The 13,961-nt window shown below is 37.2% G+C and overlaps 1 long non-coding RNA gene and 1 pseudogene across 2 annotated transcripts; both read left to right on the top strand.

Moving 5' to 3' along the window:
- The first annotated feature begins 1,361 nt into the window (after nucleotides 1–1,361).
- LOC103416834 (probable LRR receptor-like serine/threonine-protein kinase At1g56140) lies at nucleotides 1,362–13,412 on the top strand (annotated as a pseudogene).
- On the top strand, nucleotides 3,113–4,779 carry LOC114822960 (uncharacterized). Of its 2 annotated transcripts, none has more exons than XR_003771128.2 (5): nucleotides 3,113–3,286; nucleotides 3,644–3,734; nucleotides 3,926–3,996; nucleotides 4,348–4,446; nucleotides 4,578–4,779. It is a non-coding gene; the product is annotated as an uncharacterized lncRNA (long non-coding RNA). The 2 variants fall into 2 exon arrangements; XR_003771127.2 differs by having other exon boundaries at nucleotides 3,125–3,286; nucleotides 4,348–4,453.
- Nucleotides 13,413–13,961: the final 549 nt, after the last annotated feature.

Here is a 13,961-nt window from a genome sequence, read left to right on the forward strand (position 1 = left end):
CGAGAGAAAACAAGTCAAAATTACCTCAGTCGTTCTAATTAAGACGTTACTAGCAAATATATAGACTGTGAGAAAGCAAGTTGTCTACATACATAGAAAAGTATGTCAATCCCAATTAAGACGTTACCATTAAATATATTAACGGAGAGAAGTCGAGTTGTTTAACTACAAACAAAAGTATCTTAGTTCCAATTAAGATGTTACTGGCAAATACATGGACTAAGAGAAAACAAGTTTATATACATACAAAAGTACTTTAGTCATCCCAATTAAGACGTTAGTAGCAAATATATGGACCGAGAGAAAGCAAGTTGTTTACATATATACAAAATTATATTAGTCCCAATCAAGGCTCAAGAAATTTCATAACAACTGGCTATATAGATAAGAAAATTATGTAGTACACTACTGATAATTACTTATTTCAATGTACCTTTCCATGTTTTTGTTAAAGAAAGAAAAAAGTGACACTTAATTTTAAAACAATAGAATATTATATTGGCATTCTAAAATTTCATTTTGCACTCTAAATTTTTTATAATATTACTTAATTAGAAAGAAAAATACAATTGTAAAAAATGTAAAATGAGATCTTATGAGTGGTCATCAGGACAGGACATCTAACATTTTTGGAGTGATAGCATGAGTCATGACTTGGATGAGTGGTGATGTAATTAAATGATGTGAACCATTTGGCGTTTGCATGCATGATGATGATCTTGGCGTTCTGAAGCGAAGAAATCGTCGATATTAACAGCAACTGCAAGTTGCTGCAGATCAGGACATATGTTATCTACATCCCCAAGTGAATGAGAAAATTCAACAACGGCAAGTTGCTGATGAGGAAAGCGTATGCAGAGACTTGGTCCAAATGTAAAGTTGGGTGTGAGAATGTGAGGACAAAAAGAGACTAAATTGTGTAATAGCTTATAAGAGATTAGAGCACTTCTTATATTGTCAATTGATTTTACAAAAATACTACTCTTACCACATATTTGTACCATTATTTATACCCTCCCTCTAATAGAGATAGGATTCACTTACATTGGTGGACACTACCATTGTTAAAGAGATAATATAAATAATAGTATAAATAGGTTACACTAGACAGTAAATGTAACATTACTTTTAATTTTATAATAAAATCTCAACTGGCAAAAGTGTATGATACAAGTCGCATCTTTTATAGCCGCCCTTTTTTTAAGGACAGTTCTTGGATACTCAACGAGGAGTACCCAAATTTACTCACATCTGATGTGGTCCAATAATATTACAACATGTGTATTTCAAAACTTTATCCCAATATTCGTATCTTAATAACCAGACACTTTTCATCTTCTTTCTCATTCTGTTAGATGCCATGGCTGATCTGCCATAGCTAATCCATATCCATGGACCCCAGCCACCCCATATCCTCCTTCCACCAGATCCCCCCACAGCCCCGCATCAGAGGATTTGCTCTCTCTTTCGTTCTTTCTCTTCGAATCAACATCAAAAGGGAGTCGCCGGATGCACTCGACGCCGATGATGACATGGTTTCCGGCGAAGGGCAGAGAAGTGGTTCTGGGTACGTCTTTTGGGTACCCTCCATTGGGCCACTTCATTTAGTCAGTCTTTTGGGTACTCTCCATTGAGTACCTAAGTATTGTCCTTAAACAAAAACAAGCCATCGGAATAATTAAGCCAAGGTGGGCGGGATGGTGGTGGGTTCATATGTGGCAGTTTGACTTTCTGTCATCCAAAACATAGGAATTGGATCTCATCCGAATCCACTTCGCGTATCGTGTGCTCAGAAATTATTTAATTTTTTATTTAAAATTAAACATAAATAATATCTGACGAAAATTGACCATATGATATACGATGAACGGTTAAGATGTAAGAATCTTTAGGATCTCATGAAATGAATTCGGAGAGAATCCCTTTCCCAAAAAATATCATCTTTTGACTTTTCTCGCTGCATCATTCAACTCAAACTTGCAGATATTTTCATCCCGATTGAATTTTCAGTTCAGCCACAACTTTTGAAAATTCCACCAGAGAATTTTTTTTTTTTTTTTTTTGAAAATCCCAACTTTGTTTTTCTTTGAAAAAAACCACATCCACTTATCTAAAATTCATTTTATCGTTGTATTTATATGCAAAATTATGAATGAAATATTATTCTTTTACCGGACAAACTTTCAACATACATGCAATTTTAGCAAGTTTAGCAATTTTTTAAGCTAATCATGAAAGTCCTGAGTTCAATACTTTGTAATCTGTGTATTTGCTTGAACAAGGCCATCGGTAGGTAGGGTACAATTTCCAAATAGCCTTTTCCGAATCCGAAAAATGTGGATAACCGTAGTTCGACACTAGTGCCCATCTTTTTAGAAAGAAAAAAAAATTAATCGAATAGTGTGTCATGTGTTTTGCCAGACATAATAATGTGATTAGTTTAAGAATTGTCACAATGACATCCTCGTTTGATGTCATATCAAAATCATCAACTAACAAAGAATTAATCCTTTGTTCTTTCACTATCGAGAAAACTCCCTCTCCCTAATTACAGTAATTGACCAACTGAGCAAGAATGTTAATTAATATGTCAATCCCTTGATTTTTAAACCAGAAATTTTTTTAACAATCTAGAATTGTACATAAATATTTCAATACTAAAGCAGCCCAATGTGTAATATTACAGTATACAATTCAACTAATATGATTAAAGTATTGGCCAACTCCAGGTGGGAAATTAAAAAAGTGGCTGCCATTTGATCATGCAACTTGGACAAAATATATTATAGGGAAAATTACATAAAATTATCTTAATTATCGGTCGAACCACAATTGTATATCTTATGTTTTAAACATTGCACTGTCATACCTCAACATATGAATTCGTTGTAATGTCAGACATCCGTTAAATTTTCTGTCAATTTAGCTGTTAAATGATGACGTTGTAATTTACCCTATATTATATATGTATACGTTGCAGGCCCGGTCCAGGCCCAATGCAACCGGGGCGGATGTTCGGGGCCCAAAATTGAAGGGGCACCAAAAAAGAAAAACCCACATAATTAGTATAAAAAAAATAAATAATATCCAGCCCATGTTTGACAAAAGAGTTGAACGACCCATCCCCCAATTAACCCTACCCATTTGCCATTGCAATCTCTCTCTCATTGAAACTGGGCCGCGGACCTCATCACAGTCATTGAAGCCGGCACGACTTCTGCGACGATGACCTCCATCACCTCCGTGGAGTTGAATTTCGTAGTCTTTCGTTACCTTCAGTAATCAGGTATGCTTCACTTTGCAAACCCTCAAATCGACTTTTCGAATTTATTTCCCTAATTTTATGTTCCCGTTTTTAATTGTATTGTCATCTTAGGGTTTCTGGGAATTTGGGTGTGCTGTACAGAGTATAGGGGTGTATTTATCAATTGCTGTACAGAGTACTGGACTTAGTTCAAAAACTACCTATGTTTTTGGACCTAGATCAAAAAGCCCCTATAACTTAATTAGGGTTGAGAACTATAATTTTTGGGAATAAGTTTGCAAATTGGCTTCCTGTTGCGTCGAGAGGGCATGAGATTATGGTGTAATTATCAAAGAAACTTTATATTAAGTTATTAACTAGAGCTTACTTCAATTTTAGGCGGATTATGTTCAAGAATACAGCAGCTATGTGGGATTTATGAGGGATGGAGCACAGTGGTTTGTGGAGAACACAGACATTAAACTTGTTGGTGAGATATATATATTCGCACTTATGTTATTTTTTATGACATGTAGTTTCTAACAGTCTGCGTGTATGATTAGGGTAATATAATCTTATACTGAGCTCTTCTCAGTGAGATATAACTGATTATTTTGCTGTTTATGTATCATTTCTGTTCTTTCTTTTGAAGCTGACGTGTTCGTCTTTTGTTAAATATAGGAATTGATTATTTATCCGCTGCTGCATATGATGATTTGATTCCATCCCACCTTGTTTTTCTAGAAGGCAGGGTAAGAAAATCTTTATTTGACAAGACATGAAAGGGTTTTTTCTTTAGTTCATGATTATTTTAGCTGGATGAGTTCCAGTTGGTAGATTGTTGAACAGTGGTAAATGCAGAACCAAAAATAGAGGCAACCAAGTTTTCATGTTTTTTCAAGACTCAACCTAACACTGCTTTGCAAGTGGTTTCACCTTTCCCTTTGCCACATGCTTTGGTTTTGAAGTGACCATACATCAACTCATGATTTTTATTTTTTTTTGACACTGCTTTGCAAGTGGTTTCACCTTTCCCTTTGCCACATGCTTTGGTTTTGAAGTGACCATACATCAACTCATGATTAATCCCCTATTTGTTGCAGGAAATGATGACCCCCTCCAAGGAGAAATAGCATGGAATAGGACGCCACGAGAGCTTGGTATTTCAGCTTATGCTCTTCAACAACTTGGTGGTTCACATGGTTTGCAGTTGAGATTAATTTAGTGGGATATGTTATTTTACATGATTGGATGAATATCTGGTTGGATTTGGGATGTATTGGATGTGTATTTAATGCGTTATGTGATTGGTTTTTTTTTTTCTTTCTTGCAGCTGCTACATCAAAACAAATTAGAGAATTAATGAAGGTTGATGGGCTTACTAATGATGAAGTCAAAAGCCATTTGCAGGTTTGTATATGTGATTATCCATCTGTTTTTAATCGTAATTTGGCTGATGTGAATAAAATTTTATACATACATGACGGAAATTGGAAGCCATTTTGCATGCTATTAGTGGTGAATCTTTTTACACATACATGTGATTATCCTCGTTAAATATATTTTTTTTAAACATGTATTTTCGTATTAAAAAAAGGGCACATTTTGAGCTTTCGCACTGGGCACCAAAAAACTCAGGACCGGCCCTGATACGTTGTCAATATATGACTAAAATCTAATGGTCTTCTTCTTCTCACATGCAATGCATGATTCAGCCAGTTGGAATATAAGTGTTGGTCGTTTTAGTTCATGCCGTCGAGGAGAGCAAGTTCTGCACATGTACAATATGAAGATGAAGTTGATGATGAGGATACTATTACTCTGCTTCCTCAGCTGCTTCTGGTTTCAGCTGTCCTTTGCTAAAAAAGCTACCACTGATCCATCTGAAGGTTCTTTCTCTCTCTCTCGCCCCCCCCCCCCCACCACACACACACACACACACACATTGCCACATTTAAGTGTTTTTGACCAGGAACTGGGTTTTTCTCCCTCAACAAAATGACATTTTAAGTGTTTTTCGACTATGAAATGAAGTTTCGAGAAACTTATTTGCAAAACCTTTTTTCTTCCCATATACAAAACATCCAAATTAAGGGTAATTTTCCTTTGTAACAATCTATTTGATCTCTCATTTGATTCGAGATAGTCTGGTAAGAGGTAACACAAGTCAAATTATGGTGATATAATCTAATACACACAAGGACTGAATTAACTGAGCGTGCAGTGAGGGCGTTGAACTCAATATTTGAACAATGGGACACACAAGCAGTGCAGGGGCAGTGGAATATCGGTGGAGAACCCTGCAGTGGATATGCCATCAACGGCACCGACAATTATGGCCCCGCTATCAACCCAGGCATCGTTTGCAACTGTTCTTATGACAATAATGCTACATGCCACATCACCCAACTGTATGTTAAACTACTCTCTCTTGATGAACAAGATTTCCATGCCACTGCTGATTTTTCACTTGCTACCTATATATATTGACGTCATAATTTGATTGTGTCGCTCCATTTTATGTAGTTCTAAATGTTCAATCTTTTTGCTTTCCAGGATAGTGTATGGTCTTAACAAACGAGGGGGCGTTTCCAGAAGAATTTGTGGCTTTGAGATATCTCACATATTTGTATGAATTTTTTTCAACTCCCTTCTCTGTTTTCGGTTCATCAAAATCATATATTGGATATTAAAAATCGGTTCATCAAAATCATATATTGGATATTAAAAATTGTAGAATTATTAGAGAGACTGGCCAAAAACTCACTTCCAACAACACCGATACTATTCCCAACTTGGTAATTACCACCTGCACAATCGTCAGGTGTAGGGTTTATCTCAAAAGGCCTCGGCATTAGTTGGAGTGAGATTTGGATATTTAAACTCTTCTTTCTTTATTTCTCTAGCCGATGTGGGATTTCAACAAAAATATGGTGATGTTGTAAGATTAAGGGTTAACGATTACACTTCCCTTCAATTTTTGTAGGAAAATTGATCAGAATTATTTCACCGGTCCCCTACCGGCATTCGTTGGCAATATGTCTGCATTGACTGAATTGTAAGTAGTGAGAGAACATTTCTTTAAGTACTCATACTTTTGATGAGACCCGTAGCAATTTGTATACTTCAGTTTGAATATCATAATCTACAGTTATGTTCTTTACACCTTTTCGCTACTATTTATGCCGTAATCTACAAAAAATCATTATGCTTTTATTGAATAATGCAGTACTAGTTTCCTGTTATGTAATGTAATTAAGTTTAATGGTGCTTATCTTTTACTAACTGATATCTCCATTCAGGACAATTAGCATCAATTCATTCTATGGGCCCATCCCCAAGGAGCTTGGAAACCTTACGGAGCTAACTGTGCTGTAAGCCATGAAAAATTAGAGAGCGTACAATAAAATTTTGTGTCGTAAACATTAGATACAGAACCTGTTGTTATAAGCTAAAAATCTGGTTATGCATGAACAATCGAAGAACAGAAAATGAGAAGGATAACAATGGAAGAATTTTCTAAAGGTTTCTCTCTCTCTGCAAAATCTAGCATAGCATATTCTCTTCATCTCTCTACAATTCACACACACTCTGTGCTTTACATAACCGTTAGAATCCAAGGTGGATTCTCTCTCTTCACAAAACAATCACAGCCTTACATCTAGCTAGTTGCTAGGATCATTACACCTAGCATTATTTGCCTTACTACATTAGAGCTGCACACTCGGTATTTTAAACTCAAGTGAATACACAAATTTGATACACAGAACCTTCTATCACTCTTCAATAATTGTTTTCAAGTAAGTGTTTGCCCGTTCAACATGACTTGCAGGGACATCGGATCAAATAATTTCTCCAGAACACTCCCTCCAGAACTTGGTAATTTAGTCAAGCTCGAGAACCTGTAAGTGCTTCGTTAAATCATCAAATTTGAATTACATGTTAATTCCTTACGGATGAGCAAAAATTGCACTTTATTGTATGAAATGGGTATTAATCAGTTGCCTTATGATTTTCACAGTAACTTGGACAGCTGTGGACACGGTGGTGAAATTCCTTCAACATTTGCCAACCTCACCAACATGCAAGCCTTGTAAGAACGGCTCTTAAATCGTATTTTGAGATTGCTTTTCTAGGATGAGCTTAGTATAATTCAACTTTTTGAATTTTAGCTCGGCATCGGACAATCCTTTCTCAGGAAAGATACCTGATTTCATAGGGAGTTGGACAAACCTCACTTCTTTGTAAGTAGAGAAACCTTTTATCTTTTGCAGTTTATGAAAGCGGACCTGAGATGGATAATTTGTTCAAAGCTTCTTATATGTTTCTGTAGGGAATTTCAAGGGAACTCTTTCGAAGGCCCAATACCAACCAGCTTTTCTCAACTGACCTCATTGAAGTATCTGTAAGTACAAATGTTTCATAAATTGTAATTCTCTCTCTCTTTCTCCGAAGATGGGATTTCAGTTTATTTTGCATATAATGATGTAGGTATATCAGCGATATATACGATGGGAGCTCCTCTCTTGATTTCATAAAAATTATGAAAAACTTACTGAATTGTAAGTGAAGATTCTCATTGATCCATATACTTTCATCCAACTTCTTTTTCCTTTTGGAATTTGATATCTTACTCCATCTACTTTTTATCAAATTTTATGTTTTTGGAATACAGAAAACTGCGAAACGCATTAATCACTGGTACCATCCCATCTGATATTGGAGAATATCAAAGTCTAGAGACACTGTACGTCCCAGCAAATACAAGCTTGAGTCCCAGCGAGACCAATTAGTTTTCTTTCATTCTGGTTGCTCCTCTCAACTTATCGTTGGTGTGCAGGGATCTGAGTTTCAACAACTTGACAGGCCAACTCCCAAGTTCTTTGTTCACCATGAGTTCTCTTACATATTTGTAATCCCCGTCCTTATTATTATATTTTGCTTGCCTTATCATACATAAGTTATCAAATCTTCAACATTCCCTACTTTGATTGAAGATCTGGACTAGTCCTTCTAGATTTTGTGCACATCTGACCTTTTGTTTGTTCATCTCTTTTTCTTTTCTAGGTGCCTTCTACTATAATCGAAATGGTCAGGTTTCTTGGAAACAATAGTCTCTCCGGACCTCATCAGAGCCAAAAGAGCGATCAACTTCAGACTATGCAAGTCCTCGTTTCTTAAAGTAGTCATATAGAATGCACGGTGCATGTATGTGCTTGTGTATACTCGTAAGCATTCTAATCCTATCTTACACAAGTTCTTGATAACTTTCATGCATTTTGTGTCTTCTAATTCTATTTTGTTATTTGCAGCGACTTGTCTTACAATTTTTATCAGGAAGCTTTCCCCAGTGGGTGACCACAATGTGGGTGGCCCCAATACCGCAACTGTGCGTGTCGTTTTATCTTTCACCTTCATTTTACAATTTAAATCACCAGAATATGTTCAGACAAAAAATTATCGTTGAGATTCATTTTCACGGTGCTATTTGCCTACTAAGTTTTGATCTTGTACATGGAATTTTCATTTGATAAAGATATAGTTCTTCATATGTTGATTGATTAATGATTTTATGCAGGAACGTAGTGGTCAACAACTTCACATTTAACAGTTCAAACATAACGTGAGTTGAAGTTTCTCTTACTCGTTTTTAGACAAGCAATACTATCACTACTCTTCCACTACATGTTTCTATTTGGATAACTAATAATTGTTCTCTGTGTTTGCAGTCTTCCTGGATTGAATTGCCTCCAGAGAAATTTTCCATGCAATCGAAATACCCCACGATGTAATCCGCTCTTATGTCACCCATCATTTCCTATTTTAACGCAACGTTAAAAGGCATTGCTTCTCTAGTTATGTATACATTGGATATAGATTGCACGCATGTTTTCATAAGTTCAGTAATACGCATAACTGGTTAGAAATATGTGACTGAAGAACATTGGTATGAGTCTTCAATTTGAAGTTTCATCGCTAATCATGGGTAGATTCTGGTATTACAGCAAGCTTCTCAATCAACTGTGGTGGACAGCAAATGACAGGAAGTGATGGCATATTGTATGAGAGTGACGACTCAGAACTTGGTCTAACATCATTCCGTGTAACCAGTACAGAGAATGGGGCTGTCAGCAATGCCGGTTCGATTTCTTACGATACTTCGTTTTCTGACGATACCCCATCGTTGAACAAGACCCTTGCACAAGTCACCGGAACAGATGTGACCCCGGTGCTTTTCCAGACTTCAAGAATGTCCACAGGATCACTGAGATACTATGGCCTGGGCCTTGAGAATGGGCTCTACACTGTAACATTGCACTTTGCAGAGACGGCTTATGAAAGTCGCACTTCGCAAACTCGGCAAAGTCTAGGACGACGTGTATTTGATATCTATATTCAGGTAAGACTGCTTATAGAATAAAAATTCTAACTTATTTGAAGTAAACACCTCATTGGACAGGTTTTCGATGTTATAAGCTACATTAACTAAAGACAGTGATTTAAATGAGACTAGAATTATCACCTGCCTCTTCATTTGGTTGCTAGGGTACCCGAAGGACGAAGGACTTTGACATATCGAAGGAGGCAAGTGGTGTTAACCGAGCAGTTGTGAGAAAATTTAATGTTAACATGTCAGAGAATTATCTTGAAATTCATCTATTCTGGGCTGGTGAAGGGACTTGTTGCATACCCGATTCTGGTGATTTTGGCCCACTAATAGCAGCTGTCCATGCTGCTTCAGGTATAATATGTGTTCACTTATAGAGATTTCCTGTGAGTGGTTTAAATGTATTTTTCTGCTGTTAATTGACATTGAAGAATTCGTCTGTTTTATCACTTAGATTTTACAAAGAAGAGCAATACTGGGTTGATAGTTGGTATTGCAGTTCTTGTTGGAGTTGTGAGCTTGCTATTAATATTTGCAATTCTATATATGAGGAGGAAAAAATCAGAAAAAGAAGACGATGAAGGTAAACGACCGCATCATTAACACACAGAAGTAAGAATGCTTTCACGAAAGTAAAACTTATGTCATACTGTTTTGTGAATGTGCAGATATTCTAGGATTAGGCCCCCGGCCATATACTTTCAGTTATGTTGAATTGAGAAATGCAACTAAAGATTTTAATCCTTCAAATAAGCTAGGAGAGGGAGGATATGGCCCCGTTTATAAGGTGAAATCCGTATTACATCAATATCATGTACTTGAAGTAATGACAAGAGAAAGGAGAGAGAGCGAGAGAAGAAAATATAGCTTCTGTTTTCTTTCCTTTCACGTCACTACATTGTGTTTCTGTGTACATTGTAGGGTACACTTTCTGATGGTAGAGTAGTGGCTGTGAAGCAACTTTCAGTATCATTTCACCAAGGGAAGAGTCAATTTGTATCTGAAATTGCTACCATATCTGCTGTGCAACATCGGAATCTAGTGAAATTGTATGGATGCTGCATTGAAGGCAGACACCGCATTTTGGTTTATGAGTATCTTGAAAACAAGAGCCTTGATCAGGCACTTTTTGGTACAAACCTATCTACTTTTAGGTTGCACAGAAATAGCATTGTCTGCAGTTTCAAGCACTCTAAAATTGTTAAGAAATGTTTTTGATTGGATGTGTTCACTAATATTTCAGGAACAAGTAACTTACTGGCCTACTCGATTCAATATATTGTTGGGAACAGCAAGAGGATTTGCTTACCTTCATGAGGAGTCAAGGCCAAGGATTGTACATCGAGATGTCAAAGCAAGTAATATTTTGCTTGATGCAGAACTCTCCTAAAAAATATCAGATTTTGGACTGGCAAAGCTTTATGATGACGAAAAAACCCACATCAGCACCCGGGTTGCAGGGACAATGTAAGCCATCCTTTTGTTTTTCCAGAGGATACATACATTATGGCCACACACATTTTTACTTGCATGAAATTTTCACACATGTTAATAATGCCTCTAATGATCTCAAGTAACATTGTGCAACCATTTGATTATCTTGCATTGCAGAGGCTATTTGGCACCGGAGTATGCAATGTTTGGACATTTGACAGAGAAGGCCGATGTGTTTGGTTTTGGAGTCGTTGTTTTAGAGATCCTCAGCGGGAGACCAAACTCTTATAATAACTTAGATCCAGAAAAGATTTCTCTTATCGAATAGGTAGGAATTGCATTCGCCTAGCTTCATTTAGGCATTGTTGTGAAAAACTTATTTATACTTTCCTTTGACTGTGGCATAATGCTTTTCAGGTGTGGACTCTACATGAAAACGACCAAACTCTAGGGCTGGAGGATCCAAGATTGACAGAGTTTGATGAAACTGAAGCAACTAGATTGATAAGAGTAGCTCTCATGTGCACGCAGGGATCACCGATGGCACGGCCATCTATGTCACGCGTGGTTGCAATGCTCTCTGGAGACATTGACATAGGCAATGTCATGTCGAAGCCAAACTATTTGACAGATTATGATTTTAAAGATGTAACAACATCGTTAACAAGTAGATTTTTGGTGGAGGATGATACCCCATCAACTTCATCCAAGGGTAGTAATGTTCGCCTCAACTATCAGTCGAGAGGCAGCAATGCAAGTGGTGTTAACACTCCCTGGATTGACCATGCGCCTTCTATAAACGTCACTCAATCACTGCTCGTTGAAATTAGAGGAGAAGGAAGGTGATAAATATCAGGAACTGATTTTCACATGCTCTTTCTTTTGGTAGTGGGCAGGGGACTGGCATGCCAGATTTGAATATACCTTGGCAGATGGATATATATCCTACTTATTCATACACAATGTTTATAGATATGTTCATGAACCACCACCACTGGATGGAGATCCCACCACTAAAATTTAAGAATGTGTTCAGGGAATTCAGATAATTTAATAAGGCCTTTTTGGGTCTATAAATTGAGCCTTGATGTTGATGGTCCAGTTGCAGAATAAAGAAGAAAATGCCTTTTTGGGTCTATAAATTGAGCTTTGATATTGATTGGATGTGTTCACTAATATTTCAGAGACAAGTAACTTGCAACTTGGCTAGCCTACTTGATTCAATATATTGTTGGGAACAGCAAGAGGACTTGCTTACCTCCATGAGGAGTCAAGGCCAAGGATTGTACATCTAGATGTCAAAGCCATTAATATTTTGCTCGATGTAGAACTCCCCCCAAAAATATCAAATTTTGGATTGGCAAAGCTTTATGATGACGAGAAAACCCACATCAGCACCCGAGTTGCAGGGACAATGTCACATTTATACTTGCATGAAATTTTAATACACATCATGTTAATAATGCCACTAATGATCTCAAGAAACATTGTACAACCATTTGATTATCTTGCATTGCAGAGGCTATTTGTCACCAGAGTATGCAATGCGTGGACATTTGACAGATAAGGCTGATGTGTTTGGTTTTGGAGTCGTTGCTTTGTAGATCCCTAGCGGGAGACCAAACTCTGACAATAACTTAGATCCAGAAAAGATTTATCTTCTTGAATGGGTAGGAATTGCATTCCCCTAGCTTTATTTTGGCATTGTTGTGAAAAACTTATTCACCCTTTCCTTGGACCATGGCATAATGTTTTTCAGACATGGACTCTACATGAAAACGACCAAATTCTGGGGCTGGTGGATCCGAGATTGACAGAGTTTGACGAAACTGAAGCGACTAGACTGATAAGAACAGCTCTCCTGTGCACGCAGGCATCATCGATGACGAGGCCATCTATGTCACGCGTGGTGGCAATGCTCTCTAGAGATATTGACATAGGCATTGTCATGTCGAAGTCGAGCTATTTGACAGATTATGATTTTAAGGATGTAACGACATTGTCAATAGGTAGCTTTTTGATGAAGGATGATACCCCATCAACTGCATCCAAGCATAGTAATGACCGCCTCAACTATCAGCCCGAAGGCAACAATGCAAGTGGTGCTAACACCCCTGTGGTTGACCTTGCGCCTTCTCCAGTAAACATCACTCAATCACTGCTAGTTGGCGTTATTAGAGAAGGAAGGTGATAAATAATGGGAAATGATTAACGCACACCTTTTATCCTTTTGTGCACCCATGTACTTGTCCCTGGGTCTTTTATGCCTCTAAGGTTTTGGCTATGATGATGTATATCTAAAATAAGATACGATTTTATAGATATTTGGTTCGAACTTACATGTCAATTTTGTGTTAGTATGTTACGGTGTAAATCTCCTCTTTTAATCAGAAGGAAAAAAATGGATGTTTCTTTTTCTATAGTTGATGCTATTCACTCCCATTTTAAATTCTCACACAGTTTTTTGGTAATTTTTGTCTTTAGGTCTTTTTTAATTCATTCGATCCGACGGCCGAAAATTAAGAAGAGTGGGTGGAGGTAAAATAGGTGTGAATAGTGTTGATGCACAAAATCAGCGAGGACTTTGGTACAACAGAAAATGTCAGGTTTGTGACCTTCGCTTGGTCGCTTCGGTCACTAGTGAAGATAAGTACGTAAATGAATAGGGACAGGGAAGCAAACACAAGATGTACGTGGTTCACCCAGATTGGCTACGTCCACGGAGTAGAGGAGTTCTCATTAATTGTGAAGGGTTTACACAAATACATATGTTCAAGCTCTCCTTTTGTGAGTTCTAGTGAATAGTTTAGTACAAAATGAGGCTGGAAATCTTTTTATTAAAATGAGATTGGTGAGGATGGAAATCTTTCCTTTTGCCCTGGGATTGATATGTCT

Source organism: Malus domestica, chromosome 05, assembly GCF_042453785.1.
Source record: "Malus domestica chromosome 05, GDT2T_hap1".
Classification (NCBI taxonomy): domain Eukaryota; kingdom Viridiplantae; phylum Streptophyta; class Magnoliopsida; order Rosales; family Rosaceae; genus Malus; species Malus domestica.